Consider the following 26097-nt stretch of genomic DNA (forward strand, 5'->3'; position numbering starts at 1 on the left):
CTCTCACCTATCGCCATGTCTGCAACTGTGAAGCTCTAACCCTAACAATCTCTTATCGGAAAACCCTAACAATCTCTCATCAGAAAACCCTAACAATCTCTCATCAGGAAACCCTAACAATCTCTCAATCACTCAAACTCTTCAGAAAACCATAACTATCTATTAATCTCAGAGCTCTTCAACTTTGAAGAAAACCCTAACAAATTTTCAAGAAAAGGATTTCACGAAGGGGTAATCTCTCATACTCTCAAATCTTAAGAAAATAAATCTCTTTGTTCCAGTTTTCTATTTTAGTAATTTTGAGTTTTTTTTTCTTCACATAAATGTTAAGATCTTCACATGCAATTTAAGATTTGTTGTTTACATGATGAAATTGGTATTGGGTCCTATTTAATTTTGGGAATTTTCGATTTTAGGTCTTTTTATGATGATTTTTATTTCGATGATTGTCTCTGCAGCTCATGTTCTAGTTTTTTAGGTCTTTGTTCTGTGTTATAACAAAAAATCCCCCCTTTGTTCGATGCATGAAGTATAATTTAGAATTCGTAAGAATTTGTGATTTGATAGGTGTAGCCTTATTCTCTTTAGGTGTATGATTTGATTATATTTGTGCCAAAGCATGAAGTTTAGCCACTGTGATTATATTTTTGCAAGGCATAACTGCAACAATAAAGACTAACAAGGAAACAATAAATAAAAAGCTGGTCAGGGAGTTGTCCATAAAGGGAAAGGCTTCTCATCTCATTTTCAGTGTAAATAAATTTATTCACCATATCATTTTAACTAACTTATATGCATTGTTGTTTCAGATGAAAAACAAACAGTCCAAAACTGATAAAGGTTCTCCATCTGCAGAACCAACCCTTCCACCTGAAAGTAGGCGATCATCACCAAGGAACAAGAAGTTAGCGATAAAGGTAAAGACTTTTCATCTAAATTTCACAAAAAACTACTTACCTTCTCATTTTAACTAAGCTACACTTTTTGCAGATGAAAAACAAGCAGAACACTCAACAGTCCCCAACTGAAAGTGCTTCACTCACTTCAAAGCTGCAAACCCCGACTCAAACCAAGTCCGCAGAACCATCTCTTTCACCTGGAAGTAGGCGATCATCACAAAGGAACAAGAAGTTAGAACCAAGTGCTGATGTTTCTTCTCTAACTAAATGTGCAACAACACGAAAGCGTCGTCGACAACCTGAAAGTGCTAAAATGTCATCACCAACTACAAAGAGACAGGCTACTAGGAAGAAGAATGTGCAATCTGAAAGTGCTCAACATTCACAGACCACAACTACAAAGTCCCAATCAAAAAGCTCTGAAGGATATACTGAAAAATCTGGAGTGGGGCGAAAGAATGTAAAGAGAAAACTTGACACAAGCAGCACAGGCCCATGTATAAATGTTCAACTTAGGGATCCACACGACACTCTCGCAGATTTTCAAGATGAAGAAGAATAGGAAGAGGGGGAGGAAGCTGTGGAAGAGGATAACTCTGATCATGTGGAGCCTGATGTGGAAGAAGAGAATGATAATGGTAATGGTGATGAGCCTGAATTGGAAGAAGAAAATGATAATGGTAATGATGATAATGAGGAAGGTGAAGAAGGAAAAGAAGCGAAGAAAAGAAAATATGTTCCACGTGGTCCAACCCAGATGTATGCACTGAAGTTAGATTCTGCTGATCCGAAAAGAACAATTTCCTTCAACGCTAATGAACAACCGATTGGTGATCCATATGTGCAACTTTCCAGTGTGCTAGGGGTGCTTGTTCGGAAACTTCCATTAACGTACAAGGATTGGAGACTTGTTCCTTATGAAGCCAAAGAAAACATATGGAAGATAGTCTCGGTTCGCAATTGATAACTCTTTAACTCTTTTCATTCATCAATAATTATTTAAGTCATAGTCAACAATTATTTAATTCATAACGTATTCTAATTCAATTATTTAAATTTATTTGTAGAACCGATTCATTGTGCCTGAGTATTACAAAGACTATTATTTCAGCAAGATGGGAACTTATCTTAGAGAAGAAAGGTCAAGGAATGCTGGTTTGGTACTCGACGCTTTGGATCGGCTACAAGGGTAAGAACAAAAGAAACGGCTGGAGAAGTTAATGCCCAGGACCATGACAGTTAGGGAGTGGGAAGAGTTTGTGAAACATGTACACTCTATTGAATTCAGAGTTAGTAATTTCTATTATATAGAATGCCTATATATTTGTATTAAAAACTTGAAAGTCTTTCAAATGATTTTTTTACTTTTCTATTCAGGTCAGAAGAATAAAACTGCAAGAAAATCGTTCAAAACACACCACCCCACATACCATAAGTCGAGAAGGTTACGCCCGATTGGAGGTGAAATTGGTATGTTCTACAGTCTTGATATTCACCATGTGAAAACTATTGCATCGTTAAAAATATAATTGTTTGAAGTTCTCTACAAAGTTTTATCTTAGAAATATTCTGAGATAATACCATGTTGTTATGCTATTCTTGATGACTCATGTATTGATACATTTATTTGGCAGCAAAAAGAGCAAAACACAACCAAAGAGATTGATAGAGCTATAATCTGGAAAGTTGGTCATAAACAGCGGAAAGGAAAGAAACCACATCCTGGTGTTGTAGAAGCTTTGGTAAGAAATCTTCTCATGTTACTTTGTTTTATTTATGTGCTTGAAAAGGTCAAAAATATCTGATGTTTTACACGCTTACACAGGAAAAACTTGAAAAAGCTCGAGAAAAGTATCATGCTGATTGTGGATCATCCGTGACAGATGATAATCTTGCAAAGGCCTTTGGTTAGGACAAGAAAACTAAAGGGAGACTTAAAGGAATTGGTTTTGGAGCGACACGTAAAAAGGTTGTTGCGCAGTCCCACTATAAGATGATGATTAAAGAGTGTCAAGAATCCTATAAAGCATTGAGTGATCGAGTGGTGCAGCTAGAGGTGAGAATTTAACTTGTCTTTTATTAGGTCTCCTTTTCTTGATAAACTCAAACTCGATAATGCCCCTCATACTGCTGATTGGTCTTAATATAGGGAACGAAATCAAAATGTGTCTGCAATGGAGTCTTACCCTCTCACATGTTAAGTCCCAGCAACAATCATGAGGCTAGCACTAGCAGAAATGTTATCTGTAATGAAAGAGTCTCAACTGATACCACTCCAAGTCATGTCAGGAAATAAAATGAGGTTCAAGTGCCAAAGAGATTCCAAGTTTGCAAGTTGTTTAGATGGTACAAGGAGGACGAGGTGGTTGCAGAGGCTGAAATAGATCCAAGTAAGCAGATACATGGAAAACCAATCGGTCTTGGAGCCTATACTGTATGTGTGAAGGTTTCTTATGTGGATGATGCTCTTGTCTACCAAGCTACTTCAGAAGTCAGAACTGTTCATGATGCTGTTTCAAATTTTATCACATGGCCCAAAGATAGAATAATCTACCAATAGACTTCTTAATCTTCTGTGATCTTTTTGGAGACTTAACTTTTGGTAACAAACATATCACTGCCACATTTTTGTATGTTTTGTGTATAGCACATTGGTATGTGAATGCTTTAACTCTGGGTTTGGTTTAATTTGAATGAATCTTTCAGTTTAATCCAATTGTTTATTTACATTTCAGTTTAGACTAATTGTTTCTTTACATTTCACAAATAGTAGTGACAAAAGTGAAATATATATTCTTAAATATGGGTTTGATCTTATTCACAAGTATTGTAAAATAGTTTATTTACAATCATAACTATGTGTTGTCCATGATAGTCCTACTACACATAGTATAGTTGTATCAAGGTACTTCTACATGCTAACAAGTGTACTGACTGTAATATTCACAATACTAATAAGTGTTGTGTTAACAATTTCTGCTACCCATGACAATAATTGTAAAAACAAATGTTTTACAATGCTAACAAGTGTACTGACTGTAATATTCACAATACTAGTAAGTGTTGTGTTAACAATTTCTACTTCATACCAATCATTGTAAAATGAAATCTTGCAACATCAGCAGGTGTTGTTCAGAATAGTTATACAACTCAAGGAAGTGTAGTAAGAGGAGTATTCACAATACTAATAGACATCGTGAAAAGGTTTTCAACTACATAAACTAGATATTGTGAAACAGTTACTTTACAACATAAGTTTGTGTTGTCCAAGATAGTTCGACAATTCATACAAGTGTTGTGCAAATATTATTCATAATACTGGTAATTGTTGTTGCATATGTTTCTACGATATGCTACTTATGTTGTCCACGATTGGGATACAATACAAGCAAGAGTTGTGTTAGGTTATCAAAAAAAATCGAAAGAGAATCACAACATTGACAAACTATTGTCGAACCATGAATCACATCACCCTTTACAACACTTGTTAACCATTGTAGAAAAACTTGGACTTTCTACAATACCCCCGTTCCACAATGCATGAAATGGAGTTGTCGTAGGGGTACTGCAAATCTTATCTTGTGTCGTCAATGATGATTTTTCCCATAGTGATGCACGATGGACATCAGGTAAGGTTTGGGAGGATAACTGTTTTTTTTTTTTTTTTTGTGATAATTAATGTGCAATTGTTAACTGAACGCCATCTTGGATCTTTCAGGCATGCCTGTTTGTGTGTTGGTTTTTAGACTTTTACAAGGTAACGGAGTCAGTGAGTGGAGAAAGTGCGTACTCAAGAATACATTTTTCTTTTTCTTGTTTTTTTTTGTTTTGTTTTTTTACGTTATGTAATTGATCCAATTATCAATAAAATAGTTAAAATGAACAAGAAATTATGCCGTTATCGTTCACACATAAAAAGTCAAATCGCATATTCTCTACCATGATAACACTAGGTTGAACTTGAATTCGGCGTCTTTGCCATTTAGATTAAATATTTTAGCTTAAAAGATGGCAGGCCGTGAACTGCATTTATTCATAATATAAGAGTACATTTTACACACATGTTTCACACTTATCAAAAGAAAACAATTGGAAGCAGTTACGATTTGCTTATATTAGATGGGCGGTAAGGGTAAATCAGATCGCATTAACAGAGCTACATTTGAGTCGAATCTGTCCATCAGTACCGGTGAGTACGCCGATACCACCCATCTTTACCATGGATTTACCAAAAAGATTAAGAAAAGCGACTCCATCGATAGCCAGTGTGTTGACAACGTCTGTTGTAGATGAGTCCAGTGCTAGTTTTTGATCGATTTCTAGGATACCTTTGTTTAAATGTATCTGTTGGTAGAATGAATTATCAACGACATTGGAACTTGAAGGACCTTGGTCCAAGTTGATGACATCGCCTTGGCCATTTGCATTCTCTGGACACTGAGATTTTAGAGTCTCGACTAAAGCAGGGTCCATTGTTGGATCTGCACTTCCATTGTTGAAATCCTAATGAAAATTTGTTATATATCCTTACCAAGTAGTACAATCATGTCAATATCGGAAAGTCCCTTGTTAACGAAGAACTCGATGGCATTAGAGACCGGAATTTGAGGACCTGGGAGATCTACGTTAGCTTGTTCAGAAGTAAGACCATCTCTCCTTCCTGTTTCTACTTCATATCGTACAGAAGATCCTCCGCTCTATATATATATATATATATTGACAGTGACATAACATATAAGCTATTATTTATTTGAAAAATGAAAAATTCATAGCTTGTGGAGTTGAAACGGTCGAGATTTAATCAAATTACTTACCAAGGCAACAGCATCCCTAGTCGCCATGGCAATAATATCTGCACAAGAGACAATTCTTGGGCAAGCTTGTTCCAGTGCAGTTTTTGCTTTGTCGATTATTTCAAAACCTCTTACATTTAGGTTTGCGACTGCTTTCTTTTCGCTTGTATCTCCATCAAGAAGCAATGATGCATCACATCCCTTAAACCGGCATAAACAACAAACAGGTTATAAATATGAAAAGCAGTACGTACTAGCTAAGATCATAAATTAGTTAAACACGTACAGTAACAAAGCGTCGTGGAATTGCATGCGAAGAAGTGCAGCGGCAAACAAACGGTCAGTAGCGAAAATTTCAGTCACAACTTTGTTAACAGTGGATTCAACATCTTCATAATCACATTTTTCTTTGTAAAATCCTATTTTCAGCTGACCATAACAGGCTTCCATGTTGAGTAGCAAAACTAGGCCTATTGTTAGTACTACCAAAATATTGTTTTTCATTTTTACTTTGAACTGAGCTGGACTTTAGATATCGATATCAGATAAAGATGAAAGGAAGTGATATGAAACGAACTTGGTTTGAATGATAAAGTTTTGCAACTATCTCTTCTCATTTATAGGATTCCAAATATCTTTATACTGGATTAGTTTAAATTCTTGTGAAGTGGACAAGGTAAACATAACAAGTTATCGCAAAGTTGAATTTAACTGAATTTGCTATTACGTATATACCGTTCACCCATCGATATCAAGAAACTTCTAACTGTGAAAGCTCTTTTACTTTTATTTTTGGTTGGAAAATTATCGAAATGATGTTCTGAACTTTTCATCCCGATTTAAAAAATTACTCCACTAGGAGTAGCATTAGTTAATACATTGCCATCGCCTACGAAATCCGACTATTTGCAGAAGAAAGCACCTATTGGCTAATACTTGATATACACTGCAGATAGAATGGCATATTTGTCTGATATTTGATGTAATAAATTTGTCATATATACATTTGAATAGTTCCCAACACAGATTATAAGGATTTGTTATGCATTTGACAGTTGCGTTTCGATATATTAGCCCTTCGAGACCCTGTAAGCCTCTTTAACGAATAGGTCATGAACTTCCCTTTCCACGAAATGCAACCAGTACACATTTTAACTCATGAGCCGTTTTCAGCAATCCATTCACTACCAAGTCAGTGGCAAACTCATGGCGACTTTTGTGTTCTTAATTACTGTTTCCAGGAAATGGTCTAGGAAGGTCGGAATACTTTTCTAAGTAATAGAGAATTACGATTTGTGACTCAATAACTTAGCGGTTCAGATTCCCCATTCGATCTTGATCGGCACTATGAGATATTAATTTAGCTAGTTGAAGTCTTTTAATTGCTCACAACACAGCCATCTTTTGCCGAGTAGAAAAGAAAAAGAAGAGAAACATAATGGAACCAAGACTTGTACTTCTATTACTTCCCAAATCTCTCCGGTTATCCACACCTTGAATGTTGCAAAAGGAAAAAAATTTGTGGCAAAGAAATTTTGTATAAAAAACAGGATATTTCACAAGTAGATTTGGTACTGCAAAAACTCAAAACAAGTCGCACTCGGAGACAATTATTTTTGTATAGTGCATGCGGGGAGGTTGAACCTGTCCTGTTTGCACTAGGAGACAATTATTTTCATCGATTTTATATGGGACGGAGCATGCCGAGCGCCCGTAACAAACATTGCAACACCCCAAATGTGGGAAAGATGGTCCCATCCGAATGTCATGGGACCCACCAACAAGACATTTTATGCGGGAGGCAGCTTTGGCGTTGTTTGATTTTTTTGTTCTTTCGGTGTATAGGAAGACTGTTTTCTTTGTATAGGCATGAGGAGTTTGGTACCAATGGCAGAATGCCTTTCAACAGACAAGGAGATCTAAATATTTTTTCAGTACAGGGGAATTTCCTAGTTTCATGACAGGATTACGTAGAGAACCTAGCTAGTTTCGTTTAACTCTGGTACTTGCTTGGACTTGGAAAATAGAAACTTGATCATGCATGCGCAGAAAAGAAAAAGAACGGAGGAGAAAGAGTTCATAATGATCTTCTAATGCTCAATTGATTATATTTGGTTGGATTGTTATCGTCAGACATGGATTTACATCACTAAACATGATGATATAAATAGTTTTTTGCACTCAGGATATATAACTTAGCTTTTGTGCTTGAGATTTTATTCTTTTTTTTTCATCACAAATTTTCATATTTAAATTTTCAAATATGATTTTTTTCAAAAATAAATTAGGATAGGCGAGAATAAGGTCCTACGTAGAAACTCTTCTATGTGGGTGAGAGAGGCTCGAACTCACATAACATAAGTCCTTGATGTTTCATGCATGGGGGAACAGATGGATCCGAAGAAAAAGAAAGTAGTCAATTTTGCCCGAATTTGGTGTTTGTGTTATGTATTAACTTGCCAAAGGCAGTGGAATCCTGAAATTTGTTTTTGTGCACTTGAGTAATATTAAAGGTATGCTTGACAAGGAACTGAAAGAACATGGGAGTCGATGCACAAAATATTGACAGCTGAATGAATTGGAAAGAAATGCAACATCAATTGCCAATACAAAACACGTCACCCGCAATAAAGATTCTCTGATGAGGCCTGCGTGTTGATTTGGAAAAGTAAAACGGGTCTTAATCAACGAACAAACTTTTTGTTTGAAGTAATCTTAACACAAATTTATGGGTGAAATAATTAGTCCCATAATGTACAAATCCGTTCTGAAGATCTTGTATAGATTGCATTCGGGTTGCAATATTAATTGCCAATTGGCAAGGGATAAGATGCTCACTAATAGTCCGTCAGGGGCTATCAACAACCTCAACGTTGATGAAAAACACCGAGCCGCTTCATCCTTCGCTGATTGGTTTCTTTGAAGGTAAGTTTTTATTTTTTCCTATGTGGTTCAACGATTCATCCTTTGCTGATTGGTTTTTTTGAAGGTAAGTTTTCATTTTTCCTATGTGGTTCAATTTATGGTTTTCATTCTCCCTCCTATAATATTCTTATCCATTGCTACCAAGTTATCCACGAATACAAAGTTTTTATTTTTTCCTATGTGGTTCCATATTGTACAAATCCGAAGGTAAGTTTTTATTTTTTCCTATGTGGTTCAATTTATGGTTTTCATTCTCCCTCCTATAATATTCTTATCCATTGCTACCAAGTTATCCACGAATACAAAGTTTTTATTTTTTCCTATGTGGTTCCATATTGTACAAATCCGTTCCGAAGATCTTGTATAGATTGCAATATTAATTGCCAATTGGCAAGGGATAGGATGCTCACTAATAGTCCGTCATGGGCTATCAACAACCTCAACGTTGATGAAAAACACCGAGCCGCTTCATCCATTGCTGATTGGTATTTTTGAAGGTAAGTTTTTATTTTTTCCTATGTGGTTCGATTTATGGTTTTCCTTCTCCCTCCTATAATATTCTTATCCATCGCTACCAAGTTATCTAGGAATACAAAGTTTTATTTTTTCCTATGTGGTTCGATTTATGGTTTTCATTCTTCCTCCTATAATATTCTTATCCATTGCTACCAAGTTATCCAAGAATACAAAGCTCCAGCAGAATATCGTAAGATGAGTTTTATTGTTTGCTCAGTTGAATTTTGTTGTTTGCTCGGTTGGTGGTGTTATACTTACGAAGAGTAAGCTAGGGACAGACAAAGGGGACAACCCAAAGGGAGAGGAAGAACAGGCTCAACCTGCAGGGACGGGCCTAGCGAGGGGCTAACCCAGCTATAGCCCATCCCTATCTTTAGTGAAATAAAATTTTTATATAAGAAATTTTTGAAAATTATTATCTAGCCCACCCTTTATTTATAATTAGTCCTTATAGTTGTAGCTTAAATGATTTTTAGCCCAAGATCTTGTTCAAAACATAAAACTTTCTTTGTTACATTCATTTTCATGTGCAGAAGTTTCTTTATCAGCATCATTTAAAGAAAAACAATTAGCATCAGTGAATTAAAACTAAATATTATGTGAGATTCTGAATTTAGGGTTCTTGTTAATCTGAATTTAGGGTTCTTGTTAAACTTCCAGATAACTTTCACCAACAAATAGCGCGCTTCCGGCAGTGCAATTAGGCATTACACAACAGTTGAACGATTACTTGCGTATGGTTTTCTACATAAAATTTTAAATAATTATATGCAGCGTCTACTTCGTTTTACAATCTTTGCGTTAAAATCAACATTGATGAGAATACACAAGGAAATTCATAAATTAAGAAAAAAAACAAAAACAAGGATATTATATTTTCACCGAAGCGTATCTTAATGACCTAGCATTAAAAGCGGGTGCAGCTGAAGGCGTATGCCACAAAGAACATTAAGAAGCTTGTTCTTGATATGGTTGACTATGAGTATAACTGATGAGTTTATGGAGTTACATTTTGGAGGATGCAAACTAATGCTAATGATATTGGGACAGACACGCGACTTAGTCAACCTAGCAGCACTTGTGATGTTGTTGTGATCTCCTCAGCCTTTTTGCATAGCGTAAAGATATGGTCAGTTGTGATTTCCTCAGCCTTTTTGCATAAAATGCAACCATCAATAACAATTTGTCTTCTAAGGGTGTCAACAGTGAAAGCCCCTTCGTAGTTCCAACACAAACTTCCAAACTTCACCCCAATATTTCATGTAGCAGAAGAACCCTATTCAGTTCTTGAGGAAATGGTCTCACAACCAATTGGATATTTATGGGACTTGGGAGATCACAATGAGTACCGCTTTACAAGATAATTAACTCGAAGGCATATTATCAGGTTATATAGATCTATTTGCATTACAAACCGGGCAATTTTCATGCACAAGATACGGAAAATGGGTCATTTGTCCAAAAAATTTTAAAACATGGTTCAAATAGACGAGTAAAAAATTAGTATGGGTGAAATGGACAAAAAAAATTTAGCAAGGATGAAACTGGATTCACCCTGACTTAAACTTAAAATATAGCAAGGATGAAACTGGATGCATCCTCATGTAAATTAAAAATAAGAAAAAGTATTTGAAAATGGGTAGGATGAAACTGGTTACATCCTGGCTATTTTTATATTTTTGTCCATTTGAACAGTATCTTTTTAATTTTTGTCCATTTAAACAGTATCAAAATGTACAAGTCTTTTTCACCCAGGAATTGTTGATTTTGGTCTTTTTAACCAATTTTGTGCACAGTATAAGGGTCAATCATTGGTATTGGAAATGAAAAACAACAATAAAAAAATATAAGAGATGATGTTTTTTGCATTGGAGAAGATGAATGTTCATGGATTTTTGGAAGTTTTCTCTACACAAGTGCAAACTTCATCTTCTCCAATGCAAAAAACATCATCTTTCATATTTTTTTATTGTTGTTTTTCATTTCCAATGTCAATGATTGGCCCTTATCTTGTGCATGGATGCACAAGATAACAAAACCCTTTTATGCATGGGTTGGTTTGTCGGCTACAAACGTATTAATTACACCCGCTACTAACAGGATAGTTATAAAATTGAACGGTGATTGTTACTCACGCTAATATGCTATGATGCACACATGATGCATGCATTAATGGGAAATATTATCATCTGTGCTTTGTGTCAATTTGAAACCCCGAAAGTAGTTTACTGAACGTAAATGTCTAAAAGCAGAAACTGCATGCCGTTCGTGCATTATCATGTAAACATATATACTTGAACTAGACCCAGGATAAGCTCATTTTCTGAAAGACTAATGATTAAGTTGCACCCAAAATCTACTGAGCTTATAGATACATTTCATAACAATGTACCAGTAAAAGTTAATACTTACTAGTACAACAAAGATAAAAAAAAAAGTGAGATAACGAAAAAAATAAAAAAGTTGCTCTACACATACATGGGATTACCAATATCATGCTGACTTCAACTCAATCACGTGCCAAACTTCTTGTCGTTGTGCTGTTCACCTAAATTCGGTTGAATGTGGTTCCTTGGATTGATGCAATCGTTTGCGCTTTTATAGTGAATTGATTCATGGATCAAATGGGTGGACGGGAGTCCCAACAAATGGCTTAATTAAGACACATACCAGTATAGTTGGTTGTGGAATTCTGTCGGTGCCAGGTTGGGAAAGAAAACTGACACCCTCAAGCAAATCCAAGAATGTCGAATAAACAAACTGAGCCGACTTCGTCGACATCATTGGCAGCAGCTAGTGGTAGTAAAGGTAATCGGCTATTAGCTGTCTGTTTGTCTTGTTTGGGCAGAAGCTATGTTGTATTAGCCACTAGGCTAGGCTAGGCGAGGCCCTAGGCACATAGCCTGGCGCTTAGGCGCGTTGAGGAAAAATAAAAAAAAAACATCAATACTCTTAGTTTGGCGCCTTGGGTGCCAGACACCTCGCGCGTCTAGAGCGCCTAGGCGAGCGGCCAGGGCGCCTTTTACAACATAGGGCAGAAGTGAAAATGTGAGAAGACCAGTGGAAGGAACCGCACGTAACTGTAGGAAAATGAGGAGTTATTACAAACTTTTGATCTCAATTGCAGCAGAAGATCTATAGTATCTATGCTGGACTGGCGAGTTAATTTGTTGAAAACTGAAGGCTAACATAGAAGGGTTGCAGGCGCAAGTCATGCGATTGCAAATATGAAGAAGCTTACTACAATTTCTTGTTGGAGGTCGACTTGAAATAAGAAAAAGAGGTCAAGCATGAGAGAAAAGAGCCGGTTAAGATAGTCAAATACACTTGCTATGAACCCACCACCGTCTATGTTAGAAAACGAAGTACACTACTCCGACTCTAATGATGCGGGAGGACACAGACAAATCATCCTTGGCTACTAAACTAATTTAGACTCTTTCCTTCATGTAAGACCTCTCTTCTTCTACTAAAAATCTTCTTTCGATCCCCATCGGTATGATCGGTAGTTTTAAGTTTGACAACCTTCGTATTTATAAGTGTTATATGAGGCATCCAATCCAAGAACGCTTCATTCAATTTTCAGTTCTGTCAACTGATTAATAAGTTGGTTGTGAGTGTCCATAATGAACATATATTCTCATATATGAATGCAAGTTGCAAGGGCCCAGCCATGCTCAGTGATATATATGCGCCTAAATACAGTTAAGCTTATATATATTCCTTAGAAACTTTTTTTTTGCTATTTGAGTGAATCTAAGTATGTATTTGGACTGATTAATTAGGTGCAAAAAGTGGAAAGCTCACAGCCTCTTTTCACCTGATCTTTTCCTTTTTTGATTGCTGCCAATTACACCACAACACTTTCCTACTTGTACCAGGACCACATTTAATCTACTACAAGAGACATATGTGGATAATTGTCCACTCACTCACTTGCTACTTGCTAAAACTCTCTGATTGCAAAAACACTGTACTACATGGTGGATAAAGTTTTGACCAATAAAAGCAACAAAAACCAAGCCTTTAATCCCAAGCAAGTTGGGGTTACGCTAGAATCTCCCAAGCAAGTTGGGGTTACGCTAAAAATGAAGCACATGTGGAAGTCGCAAAAACCAGGAAAAGTTTTGGCCTATAAATTGCTAAAATAAAGACAAGAGGGAAGAAGATGCCATGCATAATTTCTTCTGACAATAGTAAGAATTACGAATATTTAAGCCATTTGGATGTTTTTTTGACTTAGCCCACGCATATCACATGTCAATGTACAGAAGTCAAATGGCTTTTAGTTAGACTATTCCCTGGCCTTCTAGTACGAGTAAGTTTGTTATCTGTTCTCTATTCCTGGATGGAATAGAAGTTTGACTACTCGTGCTGCATATATGTTACATCTTATACAGCTTCTTATTCACTGAAACGACCCCCAACAGCTCACCAATCCTTTAACAATTTTTCTGTCTCATCATTTTACAATGATTAAACTTAATCTTTCTTCAGCGAGGGTAAAATTCTGTCATTGACACCTCATTCACACTTATCTTGTCAACATCTTCAGAAGGAATGTTGGTTTCTAACTGACCACGTAATAGAAAGGAAGACGGTGATGGAAGTGAATAATTCAGAAGGAATGTTGGTTTCTAACAATTGTATAGATCTCCCCTACTTCCGCAGACCCCATGCCTACAAAATATGGTTTCCATGGTTGGCATGCAGTAAATAATTAAGTTCATCAGGCTTATTTATCTGTATAACATGAGAAATTAAATGTCCCAAACCATACGAACAAAATTCATACTCACGTAGCTTAAGAATGTTGTAGGATCATAATCTCGCAACGATAATATCTCAGCGAAATTATCAGCAACACAACACAACACAACAGCGTCGCAGAATAATTTCAGAAACGATATAATAAATGACGTCACCTAAAATCATGAGAAAGATGTGATAGTCCTGCGAAAGTTTGCGAGACTAACATTTGTAAGGTTGCGAGAATGTCGCAAGCCATATCCGAAAATAAAGGACAGATTAGCTGTCATCCACTATGTACTTCCCTATAAATAGTCGTTCAGTTGTAAAAGAAAGAGAGAGATCTTTTTCTGGGTGAGAAGCAAGTAAATAGGAGAGAGAAAACCTAGAGCAGTGGTTATTCTTGATTCCTTTATTTTTTCTTGTAAGATTGTTTAAAGATTCATCAATAAAATTAAGATTGTTCATCTAAAATGAGTTGAATGTTAATGAAATCTTGTGAGGGGTGTAGTGTAGGATTTCCCACAACTACATAATGGCGCTAGAAACAGGGAGATGAAGAACGAAAGTTGAAGATTGTTGTTGAAATTATTCAAATCAAGAAAGTGATTAAATAAATCAGTGAACCAGTTAAAAGAAAAATGATTAGAATCAATAAGGATGACAAAAGATTGGAGTGTAATATGATAACAAAAACAATGATTAATGAATTCCATGAAAACATCAAAAGAAGAATACATAAACGAAATTTTGAAGGAAGGAAGGTTATGGTAGTAGAAAAGACATCACCCTTGAAAGATTGGGAAAAGCAAAAAATCACATTCATAGCTGCAGAAATACCAAAAGAAAATTTGAACCACACATCTCCATTGGTTATTACAGTGCTTATTACGCGAAAAGAGAAGGGGACGACAACAAAATCCACAGAAGAATGGATATTGAATAGAACTTTAGTCGATACAGGAAGTTCGGTGGATATAATATTCTATCATGTGTTCAGGGGAATGGGATTTAAAGATGAAGAAATTTCCAATTCAACATATCTTGTTCATGGCTTTGGAAAATCCACAACAAAACCTAAAGGAGAAATAGTAGTACGAATTCCACTAGGAGAGATCGAAACACACGTGACACTATGTGTGGTGGATATGGAATCGCCATATAATATGTTGTTAGGAAGACCATGGATACATGCGATAAAAGTTGTAGTATCAACGTTGCATCAATGTATTAAATTCCCCACACCAAATGGAATAGGTGAAATCAGAGGAGATGCTGAAAATGCGAAATTATGTCATCAAATTGAAGTAAAGCATTATGAAGGACAAGCAAAAATGAAACAATTTCGCAGAAAGTTAGCAAAGGAGGAAAACAAACAAGAAGAATTTAGAGTATACATGATAAGGGAAAAAGAAGGCAAGGGAATACCCAGCGAAATTTCGGAAGATAGAAAAGGACCTGTGAAAACAATAAAAGAACCAACACCAATGGGAGAATCCAAGTCCAGTTACACTGCCGCAGAACCAACAAAAAAAGTAAATGTTGGGACTATAAAAGAACCTCTAATATTGAGAATTGGAACCAAGATGGATGTAGAAGAAGAATAAAGAACTGTTAATCTTTTGCGAGAATATAAAGACGTTTTCGCATGGAACATGGATGAGATACCGGGAATAGATCCATCAATTGCATGTCAAAAGTTGGAGATTAACAAGAATGTGAGACCATTTAAACAAAGAATAAGAAAAATCGCAACAGCTTACCATCCCCAAATAGAAGAAGAACTACAGAAAATGCTTGATGCAGGAATCATAAGAGAAGCTAAATACCCAGAATGGATAGCGAATATGGTCATTGTCCCACAGAAAAACAAAGGAATAAGGATTTGCATAGATTTCACTGATTTAAACAAAGCTTGTCGTAAAGATAGTTTTCCATTACCATATATTCCTCAAATGGTGGAATCCACAGCGGGAAATGATAGAGTATCGTGTTTAGATGGGTACAAAGGATATAACCAAATTCCTCTCGCTGAAGAAGATCAAGAACATACTGCTTTCTTCGCCCCTAGAGGTTTATATTGTTACACGAAAATGCCATTTGGTTTGCGAAATGCAGGAGCGACATATCAAATAATGGTAGAGAAGGTGTTCGCGAAATGGATACACAAAACATTAGAAGTATACGTGGATGACATGTTAGTAAAGAGTAAAGAAGCCAAAGACCATGTACAGGACCCGAGGGAGATTTTTGAACAAATGCGGCAATATAACATTAAACTGAATCCTGAGAAGTGTACTATTGGAGTTGCATCGGGACAATTTTTAGGCTACATTCTATCAAAGGAAGGAATACATGTTGATCCAGAAAAAGTGCAAGCAGTTCGTGACATGCCAACACCCGCAACAATAAAAGATGTACAGAAGTTGAATGGACTTTTAGCTTCGCTGGGGAGATTCATTTCGCGATCATCAGACAAATGCAAATATTTTTTCGATATACTCAAGAAGGGGGCGAAATTCAAATGGACTGATGAATGCTAAAAAGATTTTCAAGGGATCAAAGAACATCTTATGAATATAACTATTTTACAAAAGACAGAATCCGGAGAAGAATTATTCATCTATCTTGCGACGACGTCGCATGCATTAAGTGCTGTGTTATTGCGAATAGACGCAGGAGTGGAAAAACCCATATATTACATTAGCAAAACTTTTAATACTGCCGAGAAAAATTACTCAAAGATTAAGAAGTTAATCTTAGCATTAGTTTATGCATCATTTAAGATCAACATATATTTTCAAGCGCACAAGATAAAGGTATTAACAAAAGTACCAATTGAATCAGTGATGAAGAATTCTAAAAGATCAGGAAGAGCGGAGAGATGGAATGCACAAGTAGGCCACTTTGACATTAAATACGAAATTTTGTCTTCACCAAAATCACAAGTTGTTGCAGATTTCTTGGCAGAATTTCCTTTAGAAGAAGATGAAGCGGTAGAAGAAATGATGGATATAGAAGAAGAACACAGAGATCCAAAAGATTTATTAAAAGAACCAAATAGATGGGAGATATTGGTATATGGATCATCAAATGAAGAAGGCAATGGAGTTGGAATTGTTTTAATTTCTCCACAAGGAGTGGAGATGGCTTTCTCGTTCAGATTGGAATTCACATCCACCAATAACGTAACGGAATATGAAGCTGTGATACATGCCTTGAAGTTCGCAATAGAAATGAAACTAGAAAATGCCAGGATCACTAGTGATTCACGGCTAGTTATTCGCCAAATAAAGGGAGAGTATATTACAAATGAACCATCCTTGAAGAAATATAAGAAGCTTGTTAAAGAATTGTCAGCGAAAATCCCAAAAATAAAATGGAGACACATTTGAAGGAAGGATAACAGACTCGCAGACACTTTCGCTTTTATCTCAAGCATGATGACAGATCCAACTACGAGATACATAAAAATATAAACACTTATGTCACCATCAATCAATAAAGAAGAAGAACAAGTGGACGTGACGATAATAGACGGTGAAGAAGAATAACAAACGAACAATATCGCAGATTGGAGAACAGAACTTCAGGCATATTTGGCGAAAGGAGAAACACCAAAAAATAGATTGGAAACACACAAGTTAAAAATCCGCGCAAAAAATTATGAATTAAGAGATGGGCTGCTATATCGAAAATCCTTTAATGGACCATCACTCAGATGTTTGACACGAGAGGAAGGAAAAAAAGTGTTAAAAATGTTACATAGTGGGGATGCTGGAAATCATAGCGGAGGAAGATCTTTGGCACATAGAGAAAAAATGCAAGGCTATTACTGACCATACATGCACGAAGATGCAAAACAAATATCAAGACGTTGCGAAGATTGTCAACGGCATGGAAAGAAAATACATGCACCTGGAGCACCATTGTCATCTTCAACCAGTGTGTGGCCTTTTGAAAAATGGGGTTTACATATTGTGGGGCCATTTTTACCAGGTTATGGACAAAGAAGATACTTAATAGTCGCAACAGATTATTTCGCAAAATGGACAGAAGTGAAGGCAGTACAGCATATTCGCGACAAAGATATCTTTACATTCATATTCGAAAATATCATTTGCAGATTCAGAATTCCTGCGCAGTTGGTATCTGATAATGGGAAACAGTTTGAAGGACAGAACATAGAAATGTTACTTAATGCATTTAAGATAAAATGTGGAAAATCTACTCCTTTGTATCCACAAGATAATGGGAAGGTAGAAGCAACAAACAAAACAATTTCAGATATATTAAAGAAGAAATTGGAAGGACATCACAGAGCATGCTGCGAACAAGTACATAACGCAGTATAGGCTTATAATACAACTAGAAGAGAAGCTACTGGAATGTCACCTTTTTGTTTAACATACGGAGTTGAAGCGGTGTTACCAACAGAAGTTGTTATTCCGACAACAAAGAGAGAAGCTTGGGAGAAAAATCTTAGTGCGGGTTTGATCTTAAACAAACTTGATGAATTAGAAGAAAAAGAGAAAGAGCTTTACAACATATGGAGAATTATCAGCGAAGATTAGCCCGAGAATATAATAAACGTGTCAAAGTACGCGAATTCCAACCAGGAGATTTAGTTCTGCGAGAGACACCAATATATCAGCGAGAAAATGGTGGAAAATTAGCGAAAAAATGGGATGGACCTTACATCATTAAGGAGATAGTTGGAACAGGAGCTTATAAATTAATGGATCCAGAAGGTAGAGATGTTGGTCATAGACTTGACAGACCATGGAACAGGTTGTACTTAAAAAGATATTATCCGTAAGAAGCTTTGAGAAGTTATGGACTGAAAGAATAATTGCAGATTATTCATATCAAAACAAGATCATGATGTGCGAAACTTTCGCAGAGATAATCATAGAACAATGACATAAAAGAAAGGGGCGAACCTTTATGGCGTACACCCTAGTTCGCGAATAAAATTTCGCAAGAGGCAAATGTAAGACCTAAAGTACGTCATATAAGGGGGTACCTGTTGCATGGCTCAGGGAAAGGCTACACCGCCACCGGAACCTGAGTCATGGAGATTTGGGGTCAATAAAGCCCATCCGGGAGAGGCACCTTGGATTCTCAGCTTAAGCATATGACTTAGGTTGGGCGACTAAGGTAATAAGGACTCTCCCAAGGAGTGCAGAATCTGATCAAGGCGCCGAGGTACACGGTTGAGTCAAGAGTGCCAGGGGTTTGAAGCGTACCTTGCCATTCTTGACAAGTCTTGGCTTATACTGCACTCGGCCCGAAGAAAACCCCACTTAGGGTGCAGTCTCGTAACCATAAGCCCTATAGGTAAAAGGGATAAGAGGCTGCGAAAAAACTGGTTGTTGTTAAGACTGGATGGGAGGAGCTAACCTTGTATGGTAGAAGTACGCCTCCTTGAAGGGGAACCAGGGGGAGATAAGGGCGGCACCCTCCATTAGGGAGCTGATAAGTGTCTTAAGACGCAAATGTCATGAGGCTTTTTACTCGCAAGGGTATTAAGGCTTGTCATATTTGTGCAACAATCCTGAAGAGGCAATAATACAAAAGAAAAAGATAAGACGAGATCAATGGGTTTTCGCATGAAAGTGCGAAGACGTCCTGCGATTTCGTCGCAAGACGACAATGTCATGGAGATTTATTTTCGCAAGAATATTTAGGCCTGTCATATTGTCCCAACAATCCTCAAGAGGCCATAATACAAAAGAAAAAGTTAAGGCAAGATCCATGGGAAAGTGCAAGAACGTCCTGCGATTTTGTCGCAATGACAAGAGGTGGCATAATAAGACCTTTAATTAGGAAGGCAAAATAAGACCACATATTTATAAGCATTCATAACAGATTATTTTTCGCAAGAAAGATAATGAGAGGCAAGTATGGGAATCAATAAACAAGAGACATTATTTTTCTCACCAGCAAAATACTAAAAGGGAAAATTGATTCCAAAGTTGGTTGAAGAATATTATTCGCAAAAAGTAATAAAGATGAGACAATTCAAGAAGATAGAACTAGATAAGAAGCTCATGCTTCAGTATTAATTCCAGTAGAAGGAGATAATAGACGTTCTTCGCCAATGTTCTCATTATCGCCAGCCTCTCATTCTCCTTCATTCGATTCTTCTTCGCCTTGATAGCACCTTGATTATCGCCAGCAATTACTTCTTCAGAAGAGATTTCTTTTCATTTCACCAGCAGTTCTTCTTAGAAGGAATTTCTTCTCATCTTCCAAAACTATCCTCTGCACCACTTTCATAATCATAATCACTATCAGCAGGACGAGGAACTTCATCATCATCTACTTCCAAAGGTTCGATTGATGTAGGAGGAAGAGATTTACACATAAAATATCATTTACAAGGACTTCAGCCCGGAGATGAACTTGACGAAGAAGTGCTCTCTGATGATTCCTATCTTGAATATCCTTAAAATAAGCAAGATAATCAAGTCTTCTTTCTGCTCGGTCGCGAGAACCAGTAAGGACAGAGACAGTAATGCATTTTCTTTGCGAATTTTGGCATATTTAGCCTCCAAAACAGAAATGGAAATGAAGATTTTCTCAGACTCTGCGAAAGGTAGAATACAAAATTTCAATAAGATGAAGAACTCAAAAAGATATGACAAAGAAAAGATAGTTAAGGCAGTCAAACTATTATGACTACCTTCCTTTTGCGAAATAAGGTGTTGAATCAAGGAGACAACTATTCTCCCAACGGTCCATTGCGTCATCAAATTCTCCAACTAAACCTTTAAGTCGAGACTGAAGATTTTTCTCTTTAGAAATAAGAAAGGCATTTTTCTTCGCAAGAGAAGAATAAGATTCTTCTAATTTGGAATATTGTTCTTTAAGTTGATTCGCCTTTACACTTAAAGCTATTCTACCTTGAATGAGTGTATCTCTTTCAGCGATAGATGACTCTGTTACTTCTTTAAGTTCATTTCTCAAAGAGCGAAGAGATTGTTCTTGGTCATCACATACTTTCTGAAGAATGCTAAGTTGTTGCGAAGATATCGCCATCTTGTTTAAACAAGTTCGCTTCTCTTGAGATAAGGTTTTATTCTCATCTGATAAAGTTTCCATCCCTAAATTAGCTTTAGTTAAAGAATAAGAAAGGCGAGATATTTCATTACTTAATAAATCTTGCCTTGAACTAATTGGGTATTTTCATTGGTAAGATTATTTATATGATCAACAGAATATGAATAGAGGTTATCTAATTGGTTATATTGATCCATCAAAATTTCTTTATCAACACGGGCTTCTTCAACAGCAGATTCAAATTGATATCTCTCCATTATTCGTTTCTGGTTTAAGGCTTAACATGCGAAAGAGGGATTTCAAGGATAATTAAATATGGGAAGGATAAAATCATTAGAAAGGCAAGTTGAAGATACAGATAAGGAAATCATACCTCTCAATTCATCACTCTTCTTGCGAAGATTGTCAAGATCCAGCATAACATTTTAAAGCTTTTGATTTTCGAGACGAAGAGCATTACACTCTTTTTCCAAAGCTGTTTGCGAAGCAGATCTATCATAACCGAAATACTTACTCAGAATTTCGCAAATACCAGACTTGACAGGATCAATTGGAGACGTCTTTCCATCATCTAGAACTTCAGACAAGACTTTAAAAGCGATATCTATTCCTTCCAAAGTTTCTTTCGAAAAGGGAAGAGGCTCAGGTGGAGAACTAGTAATGATAGAAGGTTGAGAAATATTCTCAATAGGGAGAGAAGAAGATTCATTCACAGAAGGATCGATAATGGGGGTTTCAATCATTGAAAGATCAGTTGAAGAAATGAAGTCTGAGGAAGCTTTTTCGCGAATTGGAGATGATGGTTTTGCTTGCGAAGATGTCACAGAAGATTTAGAAGGGATAAGTGAGTGAAATGAAATAGAGGTTTCAACAGTTTTAAGGTGGAGAGATTTCTTGAGAGGTCTGTTGACATCCTTATCACCCTGCGAATTACAATCCAGATAAGAAACAGAGGCAACAATATTGTTATTAAAGAAGAATAATGTTTCTTACTACCTTTTGATTCACAGACTTTCTTTTATGTACAACAATCTTATGCTGCGGTTTGGGAATATTAGGGTACTGAACCGTGAATTTAGTGTTAGAGGCGCTTTTGCTGAAATAACAACAGTATGGGAATCACATAAACAACATCAAATAAGGGACTAAGCAAGATTAATTTCAGCAAAACCCATAAGGAAGAAAAAAGAAAACTAACCTTGATGAATCCATGGAAAACAGTAGCAGGAAGATTATTTCGAAGAAAATTGCAAATGATGAAGATCTACATAGGGAAAAATATAAAGATGAAGAAGAACTTAAAAAGATTGAAAGAAGAAGAAAGAAGAAAAATTGCAATAATGGAATTTGCAGAAGAACGGTGAAGTTGCAGAGAAAATAAAAAGAGAGAAAAAGAGAATGAGAAAGAATATATATAGAAGAAATTTTTTATCGAGAAGATAAACACGATGAATGCGGAAAGATATAAACGGTTAAAGGCAGCAGTTATAAGAGACGTGTCAAGATACGGATGAGAAAGAGGATACGTGTGATAAATGTGGAATATGAAATGATGGATAACTGCGGCATTTCTCACATCATTCTCTACTTTGCAGAGAAGATATGAGAAGAGGCATGATGTAGGATCATAATCTCGCAACGATAATATCTCAGCGAAATTATCAGCAACATAACACAACAGCGTCGCAGAACAATTTCAGAAACGATATAATAAATGACGCCGGCTAAAATCATGAGAAAGATGTGATAGTCCTGCGAAAGTTAGAAAGTTTGCGAGATTAACATTTGTAAGGTTGCGAGAATGTCACAAGCCATATCCGAAAATAAAGGACAGATTAGCTGGCATCCACTATGTACTTCCCTATAAATAGTCGTTCAGTTGTAAAAGAAAGAGAGATCTTTTTCTGGGTGAGAAGCAAGTAAATAGGAGAGAGAAAACCTAGAGCAGTGGTTATTCTTGATTCCTTAATCTTTTCTTGTAAGATTGTTTAAAAATTCATCAATAAAATTAAGATTGTTCATCTAAAATGAGTTGAATGTTAATGAAATCTTGTGAGGGGTATAATGTAGGATTTTCTGCAACTACAAATGTCTCAGCACCTTCTAATCCACCAAAAGAGTTACTCACGTAGCTTAAGCTAAAAATGTTGCTGAGCATACAGACTTAGTACGATAATTACTTTTAAGCGTCGGGACTATCTATTTGAGATACGGAGTAAGGTTTACTGTGATTATTGTTAAATGAGTTTAGCCTGTTAAGATTTTGCAGGTTAGAGGAGCATGGGCTGCAAAGCTGGTGGGTTGTACATAATCCAAGAAAGAGACGATGGTGCTTCTAAATTGATGCCAAGTGTGTTTTAAGAAAAAAGGACCTTTCGAGGTACTTGTACGGATACCCAGGTGTATAGTCACTCATTATTTTACCTTCTCCTTCTTCTTTAATTAACGAGCTTATGGCCATTGATTATCTCTGTTGCAGGCTGGTCTAAGAATGGTCGGCCATTGATTATCTCTGGTCTAAGAAAATCTAAGAAAAAAGCCATGGGAAGCATCAACAATTACTGATACCCCATGACGGACTACTAGTGAGCATCCAATCCCTCGCCAATTGGCGATTAATATTGCAACCCTATTGCACTATATAAAAGGTCTTCAGAACGGTCTTGTATAATGTGGGACTAATTATTTTAACCATAAATTTGTAATAAAGAATATTTCAAACTGAAAATTTGTCTGTTGATTAAGACTCGTTTACTTCTCCAAATCAACACGCAGACGTCACGTGACGAGTTTTATATTGGCAGTATTGACTAATCTAATACCTAATTAATTGATGTTGCATTTTTTTCCAATTCAGCTGTTCAATATTTTGTGCGTCGTTCTTTCAGTTCCTTGTCAAGCAAACCTTTAATACTACTCAAGTACACAAAACAAATTTCAGGATTCCTCTGCCTCTGGCAAAGTTAAAACATGACACAAACACCAAATTCGGGAGAAATTGACTACTTTCTTTTTCTTCGGATCCGTCTGTTCCCCCATGCATGAAAACATCAAGGACTTGTGTAATTTCTCACAATTAATACAGTTGAGCCAGTACTTGAAACCGGACCAGTTTGTATGCTTCGTAAAAAAACGTAGAATCCAAGATGATAACTATTGACATGATGGCGAAGTTAAGGCCAAACCATGTATGGTTTCTAACTTACACAAACTTGATTCAGTCCAGCATAGAATCCCCGTCCCAGTCCAGCATATAGTGGTCCTTAACAAGGAACACAAGTTCCTTTCTAAAAATTTATTGGTAGATGACGTACATTAGTAGTTTAGTACTACTTCTACCAGGTATAACGTATCTATATACAATCATAATAATACACAGGGGTTTCCTTCCGTTATACGTTAGCTTTTGATAATAGCCTTCCCATCAGAGAATTCTGATGAACATCTGAAGAAAACTACCCATATTTCTTCCTTGTCTTGAGTCTATCAGTCATGCCTGTTCGTGAGTTGGTTTTTAGACTTTTACAAGGTAACGAACGAAGTCAGTGAGTGGAGATAGTGTATACTGAACAATCCATTTTTAAATTTTTTTTTTAATATTATGTAATACTATCCATTTTTCAATAACATCATTATTTGATTCTAAATACAATAGTTAAAATCAAAACGAAATTGTGCCGTTATCGTTCACACGTACAACGTCAATGTCCTCTACCATCTCTAGGTATGGTAGAGATTTAATTTCTGTTTCAAGGATTAGTAAAAGATTGGGCCAAAACTGAAAAGGGACACAGATGAATCCCGATGAACTACTTTTCATATGAGTGCAAATGGTCCCAGTTGAAAACAAAACGGTTGTACATGCGTTTGTGACTGTGATGTGTACTTCTGTACTTTGTAACCTGAAAATGAATGAGACCGACTTAAATTTGAGAGAAATATGTGGATCATAATGGTAACTAGGTAGATTAAAACTCAGCTTATATAAAGACTACTCTCTTTATTATGTTTAGAAAATCACTCAAAACTAAACACAAAGCTATCAATCTTCCATATGATCATCTACAACATTGGAGATTCATATATAGAGCTTAGGATTTTCTTTTCCTAGCCACATTCCTTTTGTACATGTAATTCCTTTTCTTAGAACAAGTTAGAACCTAATTCTCTTTAGGAATACATGCTAGACTTTCCTTAATCTGACCAAACTAGTTAGAGACTATCTCAGTCTCAATGTTGAAGTTAATCCAACATTCTCCCCCTTAAGCTTCAACTGTGCTTGTGAAAAATCTTGTACTCCTATTAATTTCCTCATCTCTTCAAACTTGATCCGAGCCAATGCCTTTGTTAATATATCTGCTTTCTGCTCAGTTCCAGGTATGTGTTCTACGTTAATGACCTCCTTCTCGATGCATTCTCGTATGAAATGATACCTTTTGTGAATGTGTTTCGTCTTCCCATGAAACACTGGATTTTTAGTGAGTGCAATTGCAGACTTATTATCAATCTTGATGAGAACTTTTTCAAGTTCTCTTCCTTTGATTTCACCCAACAGTTCTTGAAGCCATATTGATTGTTTAGCTGCTTCTATTGCAGCCATAAACTCAGCTTCACAGGATGAGAGGGCTACAGTGTCTTGCTTCTGTGAACACCATGTAATAGGTGCTTCACCTAGATAAAATATATGACCAGTTGTACCTTTTCCATCATCTTGGTCAATATTATGACTGCTGTCACTATACCCAACAATTCCTTTTGATCCTCCTCGACCATATTTCAATCCACAACTGATTGTTCCTCTTAGATATCTCAATATCTGCTTTATTACATCACCATGAGACTTGCGTGGACTCTGCATATAACGGCTTGCTACTCCCACAGAGAAAGCCAAATCTGGTCTTGTGTGTAATAAGTATCTTAGGCATCCAACATTTCTTCTATAACTCGTTGGATCAATCTCAGGCTCCTCTTGTGCTTTTGAAATTTTCAGTCCAAATTCCATTGGAATTCTTGTTGGATTACAAGTTTCAAGTCCTGCTTCCTGTAGAATTTTCTTTGCATAGCTTTCTTGTTTGATCTGAATTCCATCTATCCCTTGATGAACTTCTATTCCTAGATAATATGTGAGTTTCCCAAGATCAGACATCTCA

At 36.4% G+C, this 26097-nt stretch overlaps 1 pseudogene; it reads right to left on the bottom strand.

Annotated features, from left to right (window-relative positions):
- Positions 1 to 5035: 5035 nt before the first annotated feature.
- LOC113280501 lies at positions 5036 to 6142 on the bottom strand (annotated as a pseudogene).
- Between the last annotated feature and the right edge of the window lie 19955 nt (positions 6143 to 26097).

This window comes from Papaver somniferum, chromosome 5, assembly GCF_003573695.1.
Source record: "Papaver somniferum cultivar HN1 chromosome 5, ASM357369v1, whole genome shotgun sequence".
NCBI classification, from domain to species: Eukaryota; Viridiplantae; Streptophyta; class Magnoliopsida; order Ranunculales; family Papaveraceae; genus Papaver; species Papaver somniferum.